Genomic DNA, 13,544 nt, shown 5'->3' on the forward strand with positions numbered 1-13,544 from the left:
AAATAAAGTAAGCATTGGGAACAACAAAAACAAAAAGGGGGAGGGGAGAGATAATAAAATACATAAAATATGCAGCAATATTCAAGTTTTAAGTTTATAAAGTACAGATTCCTCAAGAGATCATGTCTTATATATAGTTAGTAGCTATTCCTTTCTACCATCAATTTGATAATCCCACCTAGAAAAAACTACTTAAAAAATCAAGTAGATATTTTACACTATAAATAATATGAACTTAGTAGAAAAGTGTGGAGTACAAGAAAGAAAATAAAATAGTACCCTCTCCTAAAGTATCCACTGTTAACCTTCTTGTGTTCTCTCCTGCAATTTTTTCCCTTGGGTATTTTTTCCTTTATACAAAATTGATACCATACTGGACCTACATGTTTTTTCTAATTTGTTAATAAAAATTCATCGATCTAGAAATGAAGGTGATATGAAAAGAATCTCGAAGATAAATAACATTCCTCACAAGTGGTCTATTATCTTCCCCAGGTCAAAAAGGAAAAAGATGTAGCTATTTTGATGAGAGTTTAAAAGATGGAAAAAGTGATTCTCATTTTCCATGGTGATGAAAATGCCTAATTAGTTGCCTTATGTAGCTCTGCTTTCATGAGAAATATAGGAGAGAAGGTAGGAAGGAAAGAAGGAATAAAAAATAGTGAAATGTGGTCTAGTACTTCTCCCAACATAGTAATTTAAATTGTATAAATTGTTTAGCCACTACTATTTAATAAGGGCTGGGTTGGAAAAGTACCGGTTACTTTTTTGAAAGCTTATACATGTATCAATTGCAACTAAAATGTGATGTAAAAGATATGGCTTGAAAAAATATATTTCCAGGTCCTCTAAAGAGAAACAGTTCAAAGAAACCCAAATTCACCTGAAAACATGTCAATCATTAGATTTCTTATTTGAGTTCCAGAGTAAGAAAAGACATGCCAGTACTTTTAAACTAAAGCTCTCCCTTTTGATTTATCTCTTTAATGGACATCCATCTTCAAGGAATTTTGTAATATCAGAGAATGTCTTTCTGTTCCAATCACACGTATGACCTTAAAAATATTGGTTTTTTTGTTTGTTTGTTTGTTTAGTTTCCCCTTGGCAGTGAAGTGGTTAAAAGCTCAGGCTGCTAACCAAAGGTCGGCAGTTCAAATCCACCAGCCCCTCCTTGAAAACCCTGTGGGGCAATTCTACTCTGTCCTATAGGGTCGCTATGAGTCAGAATCAGCTTGAAATCAACTTGACAGCATACAACAGCAACAACAACACTGACTCCCTTCCTTACTTCCCATTCTCTGCTCAATCAAATTGAATTGGAAATTGTTCTCTACCACTCTAGAGAAATTCTCTCTTGCCGGTATGTTATCGTTGTCCTATAATGCCATCAAAGCCAGTAGTCAATTCTCTATCCTTATCTTTCTCATATTTAATCACTCCCACCTTCCTCCATTAGAGTTCCAGGACCCTTCATGAGCCTGGATTCCCTTTTGCCTCACAGGTGACTCACTTCTCTGGCTTCTTGGCTGGCTGCTCCTCCTCTACCAAACCAGTTGCCATGGAGTCAGTTCCAACTCATGGCAACCCTATGTTTGTCAGAGTAGAACTGATCTCCACAGGGTTCTCAATGGCTGATTTTTCAGAAGTATATCACCAGGCCTTTCTTCCAAGGTGCCTCTGGGTGGACTTGAACCTCCTATCTTTCAGCTAGAAGCTGAGTGTGTCAACTGTGTGTACCACCCAGGGACTCCTGCTCTTTCTCTAGAGAGGTCTAAGTGTCAGTATGTCCTGGGGCTCTCTCTGGGACAATTTTTTTCCAGCTACATTCTCTTAGGTGATCTCATCCAACTCAATCAGTATATATTGCATTGCTATTATGATAACAGCAAATAATTATCTCCATATGGCCATATCTCCCCTGGATATTCAATAAGTTTCTCAAATTTAAGGTGGCAGAAAAAACAACTATTAATCTCCCTCATTTCCCAATCTGTTACCTGTCAAATCTTCTCCCTTTATTTTTAAATTGTGGCACTATTCAACCAGGCCAAAAAATCTTGGAATTATCTTTGATTTCTCTCATTCTATCAAATTTTACACTCAATAATCAGCAAGTACCATAAATTCCACCTCAAATATATATTCTTACTATGACTAACTTTCACCAGGAATTTTGCAACAGCCTTCATAATATTACTTCGTCTTCTTACCTGCACTGCTGGTATCAATAGCTTCTGAACAGGTCTCCCTGCTTCTACTTCCTGCTTTCTGTCCCACACAGTCTATTCTTGACACAAAAACCCGAGTAATATTTTTAGTATATATCAAATCATGTTTCTTCATTCTTTAAATATTTGCTCTTGCTTTTCCTCTTTTTTGGAGTATTCTTTCCCCAGCTCTTCACATGGAGCTTCTTTTTGATAATTTCATATCCAATTTCAATGCAGCTTTTATTCATTATCATTAACTGACTGAATAATTTAACTGAATCTAAAATTATCAGTTCTTGCAAAACAGTTTTTCAGTAAACATCTATCATTGTCATAAAACCATAATCAAACCCATTGCCGTTGAGTCAATTCTGACTCATAGTGACCCTGTAATATAGGGGAGAACTGTCCCATCGGGTTTTCAAGGCTATAATCTTTACAGAAGCAGACTGCTACATCTTTCTCCTGAGGAGCGGCTGGTGGCTTTGAACCTTTTGGTTAGCAGCTGAGTGCTTAACCAATATGCCACCAGGGCTCTTAGCTTTGGTGTCATACCACCTCAAATGCTAAGTGATGAATCACCTGCCATGTACCATGGCACTTAATCATCACTGGTCCTTGCAAGGCCCTCTCTTGATTCTTTGGTTTGGTTTTCCATTACTTTCACCCTTCAATATGTAACCATTTGTATGTATATAATAATATATACATAAATACATACATATACATATTTATAGTGCTTCAGTGTATTATTTCCAATGTACATTGTTCTTTTGTGTAAATGTACTTTATATTTTCAAAAATGGGACTGTGTTACATATCTAACCCTACTTTACTCACCAAGCACCACGTGTTCAAGAGAACTCATTTTATGTGTTCATGTTATCTGTTGCATCTATTTCTTACACAATGCTCTAGGTTGTGCATCTTTCACATTTTACCTATCCCATCTTCTTCCAGCTACCTACAACTACAATCATTACTACCCTAAACATTTTTTTACATGTACTCATATAGATCAGTGGGAAAATCTCCCTGCAACATTTACCCATGAGTATAGTTATTGTGTGGAAGGATATGCATTTATAACCTAATTTAACCAAGCAATGACATACTGTTTTCCAGGATTGCTGCACCAGACTAGTCTACAAACATCTGTGTATTGATAGAATATACATTCTCTACACATTTGGCTTTAAACAACATTCTAATTTGTGTCTATTTAACAAGTGTAAAGTAATGCACAATTTAAATGTCCAGTATCCTAATTAAAATTGTTTTGAAAATATTCTCATATATTTGCTAACATTGAGGAATTACTCTTCTCAGATTGCCTGTTCATATCCCCTTCCATTGAGCTGTTATTGATTTGAAGAAATTTTTTGTATTTTTTAGATAATTTCTTGTCAGTTTCAGACATTTTAAATATATTTTCCTGTTTCATCAGATGCCTGTTAATGGTACCCATGGTATCTTTTATTGAATAGAAATTCTTATTTTTAGAAATGACTCCCAATATTTTTCCTGTGGATTGAGCTTTTAAAATTTCATTAGGAAGAACACCTTCTCTTCTAGTTTAATATATATATCTTTTTTTAACATTATAATTTTACTTTTTTTTATAGATCAAATTTTGTCCCCCTGAAAGATGTGTTGGAATCCTGACCCCTATTAGGTTGCAATCCCTTTCAGAAACAAGGTTTTCTTTGTATATAAATTAGGTAATATCAGAGCAGGGTATGTCCTAAACCTAATCACTTCTGAGTTATAAGGAGCAGCATAGACACAGATACAAAAATGAGAAGCTGAACGCCATGTGAGGGTCACCAAGGAACCTAGGAAGGCCAGGGCTACAGAAGCTGAGACAACGATCTACCCCCAGAGTCAACAGGGAGAGAGCTCTCCCCTATAACCAATGGCCTGAGTTCGTGCTTCTAGTCTCCTAAACTGTGAGAAAATAAACTTCTGTTCTTTAAACCACCTACTAGTGGTATTTCTATCATAGCAGCACTACAAAACTAAGACAGCTTTCATATTTAGTTTTTTATTTCATATTAGTATGTGATGTTAGATATAAAGCTATTTTTATTTTCCTCTATTTCATGTACCAGATTCCATATACTTTCTGCTAAACAATCCATCCTTTCCTCTTTATTTGTGCTGCTAGCATTATTTACTTTTATATATACATACATACACACTTGCATACATACATATATATAGAGAGAGAGAGAGACACATATGTGTATACACAAGGGGGAGGTCTATTTTTTCCAGTGGTCCATTTGTTTTTCTTACACCAGTACCACAATGTTTTCATTTTGTCTTTGTTGTTTACATTTAGTCTTTTCCAAGGTTAATTTTGCTATTTACAGACCTTTCTTCTGTCATTTAAAATTTTGATTATGTTATCAAGTTTCTAAAAATATACATTAAGAATTTTGGAACTCCATTGAATCAATATATAAATTTGAGAAGGATTGATATCTTTATAATGTTAATGTCATTCCATCTGTCTTGGTCAAGATTTACTAGGAAAACAGAACCAGAAATCATTTGGTTTCCCCAGGTTATTTTAAAGCAAACTTTTCATCTGACTGGAAAATTTATTTACTTCTTTTATAAATTGTCTTTTTCCCTCCATTGTTGTTTATAGAGTATACCTCAGTCCATAAAAATAAAGGCAACTGTAGTTGTTACATATTCTGGAAATATTCCACTATTACCTTTTCACCTCACATATTTTTATAAAAGTATTAACTGCAACAGACATTCTCAAACTTTAGTGGACCTCAGTATCATCTATGAAGCTTTCTTTAAAATAGAGATGTTCATATCTATAGAATAAGAATTCAGAATATTGAAATCTAAATATGTATTTTGTAAAGTTCCCACAGGTAATTCTGATATGCACCAAAATTTGAGAGAAAATAATTTGTATGCAAATTAAATTATTTTTGAAAAAATAGATGCAAAGTTCATTCATGCAACTATTTTCCACATGATTATATTTTCTTCCTAGTGTTCAGCCAGTTAAATCCTACTTCTGTCTCAATAGAATACACTCACTATGACCACTTTTAAACCTCTCATTCACTCTTTAGCCCATAGGAATTTGATTCCTCTCTTCAGGAATTTATTAAAGCTGAAATCATAGAGAGCACAAATGACATCTTCATTGGCACAATTGAATGTCTGACAGTTAATTTTTCTATAAACTGGTTTTTAAAAGATAAAAACATAAAAAAACTTAAAACTCCTTTAATCTCCACTAACCATAAATAACTGCTGTGTATATCCAACTCCTTCATCTATTCATCTATTTACTTTTACAAAATAATAATAGCTAATAAATTAAATGCTGGCTTAAAAGGTCATTGTATTAGTTTCCTAGAGCTGCCATAATAAGTTACGACAAATTAAGTGGCATAAAACAACAGAAATTTCTTCTTTTGTAGTTCTGCGAACTAGAAATCCAAAATCTAGGTGTCAACAGGATTCTAGATGTTCTGAGGGAAAATCTTTTTCATGCCTTTCTCATATAGTTTCTGGTGGTTGCTGACAATCCTTAGCATTCCTTGGCTTGTAGATGTATCACTTCAATCTTTGCTTCTGTCTTCACATAGCATTCTCTCCTGCATATGTGACTGTTTCTCTTCTCTTCTTCTTATAACGATACCACTCAGATTTAGAGCCTGCCTAATACAATATGGGAGCCCCAGTGGCACAGTGGTTAAGAACTAGGGCTGCTAACCAAAAGGTCAGCAGTTCAAATCCCCTAGCTGCTCCTTGGAAACCCTATGTGGAAGTTCTACTCTGTTCTATATGGTTGCTATGAGTTGGAATTGAGTCGACAGCAATAGGTTTGGGTTTTTTTTTTTTTTTTTAATGCCTTATGACCTCATCTTAACTTGTTCACAACCATGAAGACACTATTAGCAAATAAAGTTGCACTCAAGAGTACCAGGGGTTAGGACTTTACATTTTTTTTTTTTTCACTTTAAAATCTACTTTTATTTCCTTTTTTTCCTTCTCACACACACACTTCAGGGGTCTCCACACACCACATTTATCGCAGCTATCAGGTCACTTGTTGTTGGTCAGATACCATTTATTCCCTTATCGTTTTATCCCTAAAATTATGTTGGCATCAAAAAATGACAGTTAACCAGTGTTAAATCCATAAAATATTTATATAGCACATTAAGCTTTAGATACTTGGCAATTAAACCACATAAAAATAAGCCAAGACCCCCACTGTACATGGTCAGGTATTTCTCAGTCCCTAATACAATGTCTGTACACTGGTTCAAAGCAGAGGCAATAGGCAGTTACTTCGGAGGACATTGAACATTATGATCTGGAAGCACATTATGATGTTACCCCAGTGTCACGTAACACCGGGCTTTCTGTAAGGTGGTCTCATAATTCTAGAATGTCAGGTCCAGCTGATACAAAATGAAGACAGAAAACACAACATTTACTCTGTAGAGATATCCTACTCATACTATGCATTCACTGTGATTTTGAACGTAATTCATTCCAAAAACTTGCCACAATCATCCTTGTTTTTTAGGTTAGGTGATCCGTCAATTATGCAGTCAAATGTCGCTCCTTTCCTGGTTTTGTTAGGGTTAAAGAGTGCCTGGACAGCAACTACTAGCTGTCCATATCCCGCATGCAGTTTTTTTCCATAATATGGAAAATATTTCAAGTCTATAAATCCATGTAAAGGATAAGTTGTTGTAACTGCCGTGTGTTCATCCTTTGGAGTACACGTTATCCTTGGTTGTCCTTGAGGCTTTAATCCAATTATTCTGTTCATTTCCACAAGAATACAAGGATTTCCTTTGGAATAGCCATATTCAGCATCATTCTGGCCACTGCATTCTTCAAGTAAGTGACGAGGAAACTGACACGCACTATAAACAGGGCCCTTCTGTTCAAAAAGTACTCCATCAGGACAGGCCGTGAGATTCTTCTGTTCTTCCAAATCGTATGGCCTTAGAAAATTACTAAGATCTCTACCGTATCCTTCGTAGGAACTTGAATCGGACAAACTGAATGAATATTTCAATGCAGTCACTAGTTTTGGAAAAACCATAAGTCCTGGAGTGGGAATCTGATCACCATATTTTGGGACTTCATCATTCAGTGTCTGAAGCATGGCCCACAGAGAAGAGCGCAGCCAGGAACCCATAGAAGACTAGGTAGAAGAGCAAGATCAAACCCCAACACTTGGCGATGTGCCCTGTTATAGATGAAGAGCTTCCACTGGGCCAGGCTCTGGTTGAAGGACTTCTTGTCTTCCTTCATCCTGGTGTGTGTGGACAGTGAGGTGGGTGGCAGCCGCTGTGGGTGGATGCGGCGAGGAGTGCAGAGGCTCAGCGAGGAGCGCAGAGGCGCGTCCAGGCTCAGGCGGCGCAGCCCGGCGACTGCGGCGGATGGTGGAACCGCCGAAAACACCTCCCTCGCTGCGGCGCACACTCAAGCTCACTGCCTACATATCTTTTTTGAGGGACAAAATTCAACCCACGACAGTCATTTAATGTTCTCAGGACCCCCATGAGTTAGACGCCCGTTATTAATCCAATTTAAAAAAGTAAGGAATATGAGTTAAACAGACTAATTTAGCTAATGACCACAATTACTAAGCGGTGGAGCCAGGCAATGAATTTAGGCAATCTGATTATGAATACTGTGCGTTCACTCAATCACTGCACTGCTTCCGTGTGTGAGACATGCATAGCCTCCTTTTTTAAAATTTTCATTTAAAAATTTCTTGTGAGTATATTTTCATGTACTAAATACTCTAACACCACAGCTTTTTTAATGATTATAGAGAAGTATAGTTTATTTTAATAATTCCTATTATAATTCTATTATAGGGCTAAGTCTTCAAGTCTGTATTTATTTATTTGTTATAATTTCTTAGAATTGGCCTGTATCACCAACAATGAATACCTTTTAATATACTGTGCCCCCAAAGAAAAATTGTACCAGTTTATCACATCACCACATTCTTTTATCACTGTAGTCCCTCATTTTTTAAATGCTCTTATATTGACTTTGATCAATATCATTTTTTTCTGGTTTTCTTCTTACTGTGCTTTGCTTTTATTTTATTTTTTTCCCTGCCTTCTTTTCTTTTACTCTTTGATAGTAATTATTAGTCTTGAGTATTCATGCTCGTATGATCAGTGAGCATATCAGGAACACCCACCAAGGCTCTCTCTCTCTTTTTAATATACAGAAATCTTACTTTACGGAGACAACACACACACACACACACACACACACACACACACACACACGAGTTCATAGGTGTTGCAAAATCACTGCTCCAGTGAATTCTTATAACTTATTATAGTATTCAATTTTATTTTTCAGATTTATTGGGGTAGAGGGAAAGGTTAAAGATAGCCTTTTTCCCTTGACCTCATTAACTTTCTAAATTATATCTTCAAGTTTTAAAGCTAATACTTCAGTCAGAGGAGATATTTGAAAAACTTACGTGAATGTCCATTAAAAAAAAAACTCAGGTGACATAGTACATGCTCACCAACTTCCTATGCTTACTGCTAGGGACAACATACCTCCAGAGAAATAAACATACTAGTAAATAAGTCTGTTATAAATTTTAATATCACTAAAAAATCACATAAATGGTATATTTTCCATGTATTAGAAAAAATACATATTTACTAGCTACTATAAAATTTTAAGGCTATGTGTCTATTTCATTATCTAAAGGGAAATTATGAGAAGCCTGAGTTCCACAAATTAAACAAAACAACAAAAAGCAAGTATGTTTTCAGTTTAAAAAATATCCTCCTCATAAAATGCTTTCTGTATTTACAGTGAAGAAACGCCAATATTATTAAAGCATAAAACCAACTTTCCTGGTTATGGGAAATTAAGGGCACTAAAGAAACCGTAATATTGATTTTGATTTGTTGACTTTGTGAAGCAAAATCAGAAGGTAACATATGAATTTCTAAAAGAAAGGAGATATTAGATTTTAAAAAATCAGAATTAAAAGTTCTGGGTCAATATTTCGGTGGACGAAAAGAAGAAATCTGGGATTGGGATTCATGACTGCAACTCAATGTATAGTCAATCCTTTAACAATTACTAATTCATGTTCAAGGCCTGGTTCTGTGCAGATATGAGGACTTCGTAGTCCAGTGCAATTCAAAGGCACCTCCCCCTGCAATAAAGTTTTGCGCAGCTAGGATAAAAATGAGAGTTGAAACTCCAAAGCCACATGTGTCCAGTAATCGGACAGAAAATACCAAATTTCTGCTGTTTTTTAAAGTTCGTTACTCCTACCTTCCTCAGGCTCACTCTAGTACATTTATAACATTAGCAGCTGTTTTAGTAGGCAGCTATGACTCAAACTGAGAAAAGAAGATTGGAGTAAAAAAAAAAAAAGGAGAATGTATTTTGCTCTTGATATCAGTATGGAATATGTTGTTCCGCACTAAGGAGTAAAAAGGGAAAAAGAGAAATAATATATTTAATTTAGGTTGCATATTATAAGGATAGCAGACATGAATTGTAGAAATTAACCATTTTGTACTTGGTTTTCGGGAAATAACAGCAATTGTTGGCAAAAAAAAAAAAAGACTCAAACAGGCAGTTAATAGTCACTGTTGTATTCTCTTGTTAGAAGTATAGCGATAAGAAAGAAAATTGCTACATTCACATATTCCATTTGTTTCTTTTATACCACAAGTAAACTTAGATTCCTTTCTCAATTTTCAGCCACTGAAGTGGGTAGGATTTACTTCAAGTAGTTGTTTTTGAAATTGTTTTCAATTATCTCCATAAGCTTGTTCCTTCAGGCAGCTGAGAATTTGACTTTCTAGAGACTCCTATTTCTGATGACTTGGCTCACAATTGCCTAAATCTGAAGGGTAATAAAGCAACCTAAACACTTTTTCAAGGCTAAGGCGGGTGGGGGATGACTGTTTCAGCAATGGTAGACCAATCAACCTGGGAATAGGCAAACTCTATTATTAAGTGAAACTAATTCATTAAATATTTACTGAGTAAAATAGTGCCAATCCCAGTGTTGGGTAGATAATGGCAATACAAGGATACATGATGTAGTCTCTAAATTCAAATGAAAATAGTGGCATTTTCTTCCATAAGTAAGGAATTCTTTATCCCCAAGCTCATGGAGAGGACCCGTTGATATATGGCTGAGTTGAGAGAACATGAAGAAGATTAGAACTTTCCCCGTGACTTAGAAGATACTGTGATTATAACAACAACAATAAAATCTACTACAGTCTGCCCTTATTACATCACTAAAATTGTTCTTGCAATTCACGTTATTAAAGGCAACACGTAGTCTTATTTTCTTATCTTGTTGGATCCACTTGCAGCATTTAATGTGTTTACCGCTTTATCTACCTCACAAGACCCTTCTTTGGCTTTCATACTCCACTGCCTCCAGTGAGATTTCTCATTGTTCCCTCACAGTCTAACTTAGAGACTCCTTGTCTACACACTACCATATGTAGACCCGTAACTGGTTTCCTAATGTGAACCTCATAATTTAGAGAACCTAGTTCTTGTCTTTCTCTAGCTGTACAACAAGACAAGCTATAAGGGTATAACCACCTGGAACTTAAGACCCCATTCTGGTTCAAATGACACTTTCCCAGGATTCCAGACATGTCTAGCCCAATAAGGACTCCAGCCTGAATCAAGGGACATGATGTGCCTCTTCTCAGCATCCTTTTTCCCAAGAATGGACTATGCCGCTATATGCACATGCCCGTAAAAAATAACAAAGGGTAATTAACCTACCAGATGCTAAGCCCTGTAGTTAGGCTATAAGAAAATAAAGATTATTAATTAAAAAAAACATAGTCGTGGAACCGAAAAAAGGATCATGAGTTCTACTCATGAGTGTTTTTGCATCTTGATTTTGATGACCGCATACTCATGGGAAATCACGTGTAGTAAGATAAATGCTTAATTTTATCCTTTGCTTTTCCCAATTTTCAATATAATGAATTAGTTCCCTCTTACCTCTGAAAGTGACGAGTTAATGATTATGAACAGGCTATTTTTATTCATATCGAAGCTCAAAATGTCCCATCAATGACCAGTGAAAACACTTTCAAGCTGGCTCTTATGTCTTTTTTCACATGAACCTAGTTGACTGGCTTTCTATCTGTGATGTCAAGATGTTTGAGGCTTGTCTTGTGCATGCTGTGCTCTAAAATTGAGTCAACAATTTCTCCAAAAAGACCTGATAATATATTTTTATAGAAAATGATGATATTGCACAACCACAATTAGAGTGTTATGAATGCTCATTGCAACTCTTACTCATTTGTTCTGGAACATTTCAGAACAAATTTGTTGGATAAAAAAATATGTATGTAACAAAATTTAACATTCCTCATGAAGTCAGGATGGTATTTCCAATTCAAACTGGTTTCTACTTAACCTTCTCTATAATAAATCTCAAACTCTTTTCTCCATACACACAATTGTCAATAAAGAGGGCAATAATTAAAAAAGAGAATATCTCTGATTACTCTTTTGTTTAATCCCACCATTTAATACAATACTTTTGGAATAATAATATAATACTATCACATGAGGAGCCTTGGTGGCACAACAGTTAAGTAGTGGCTGCTAACCAAAAGGTTGGTGGTTTGAACCCACCCAGCGTTTCCATGGGGGAAAGACCTGGCGATCTGCTCCCATAAAAATTATAGCCTAGAAAACCCTATGGGGCAGTTCTACTCATCACATGGGGTAACTGTGAGTTGAAATATACTCAATGGCACGTAACAACAATACTATCAAGCCAATTACTAAAACAGTTACTTTTTTAGCATGTGCTACCCTCCATTCTCCCACCTCAATTTTTATATATGTATGTATTTATGATAACAATGACAATACATTGTCAAATCATATATCCTTCTCATAGTATAATCTTCCCTTTTTAGCAATTTAATTTTTAATTTATATATATGGAATTATTTTTGCCATATAGTTAATGATCAACACCATCCTTATGTTGATGGCTGTCTAGTCATTTTGTTTGTCTGATGTTTACTCTCTGGTAAATTTTTAGATAAAGCTCATGGAAAAAATATTGCCTGAGAATGTCATTACTAATTGAATGAGCTTGTGCCAGTAATAACTGTGTGTTGATTTTACTAAATAGATAGACAGACAGGTAGACAGATGATAGGTAGGAATAGAACTCAAAAAAAATCACGAAACAATATTTTCCTTTATAATATGTGATGGAAACTTATATTGTCTATTCTATTTTGAATTTTAAAAATGCATGTGATATGAACTAAGATGATTCCACTACCCACAGGTAAAGAACATGACATGAAGAAATAACATGAAATAGGATAACCTTTCTGGACCTACAAAATCAAGCATACCATAATAACAAATACAGGCACATCATCTTTCATATAGTCCATCTACTCGTCTCCCATTGTGCTCTTAAATTTTCATTTCCCTATTCCCACTGCCATTCCTCTACTCTTCCTCCCACTCACTCCAGCACACCCACCACTATCTTTCATTCCCACATGGTGTCCATGAAAGATGATGTGTTAGGAAACACTTCACAGTAAGCACATTCATATCTTCACCTATAGCTAAAATAGGTATTTTCCAGGAAACTACTAGAAGACAGCAGGAGAGGGCACACAGAAATTCTACTGCTACAGAAACACTTAGAATTTGACAGCCTCGCATCCTATCTTCAGACTGAGAACATCACAGATATTATATAAGCCTCTTATAGAATCTCTAAGGGTAAGTTCAACATTTAGATGGTTATTTCACATAATCAAAGTAATTAGTTTTTTCTTATCTTCAAAAAAGATTGCAAAATGTGTCCTAGGAAGGGCTGTGGGGACCATGGTCTCAGGGAACATCTAGCTTAATTGGCATAACACAATTTATAAAAACAGTGTTCTACATTCTACCTTGGTGAGTAGCATCTGGGGTCTTAAAAGCCCATGAGCAGCCATCTAAGATACTCCACTGGTCTCATCCCTTCGGGAGCAAGGGAGAATGAAGAGAACAGAATACTAGTAAAGATTAGTCCAAAGGACTAATGGACCACAGCTACCAAGGCCTCCACCAGACTGAGTCCAGTACAGCTAGATGGTGCCCGGCTACCACCACTGACTGCTCTGACCGGGATCACAACAGAGGGTTCTGGACAGAGCTGGAGAAGGATGTAGAACAAAATTCTAACACACACGAAAAAGATCAGATTTACTGGCCTGATAGAGACTGGAGAAACCCCGAGAGTATGGCCCCTGGACA

At 35.9% G+C, this 13,544-nt stretch overlaps 1 pseudogene; it reads right to left on the bottom strand.

Annotated features, from left to right (window-relative positions):
- Positions 1–6,717: 6,717 nt before the first annotated feature.
- LOC101342100 (sodium/potassium-transporting ATPase subunit beta-3 pseudogene) lies at positions 6,718–7,526 on the bottom strand (annotated as a pseudogene).
- Between the last annotated feature and the right edge of the window lie 6,018 nt (positions 7,527–13,544).

The sequence above is a fragment of the Trichechus manatus genome, unplaced genomic scaffold (assembly GCF_000243295.1).
Source record: "Trichechus manatus latirostris isolate Lorelei unplaced genomic scaffold, TriManLat1.0 scaffold00083, whole genome shotgun sequence".
NCBI lineage: Eukaryota > Metazoa > Chordata > Mammalia > Sirenia > Trichechidae > Trichechus > Trichechus manatus.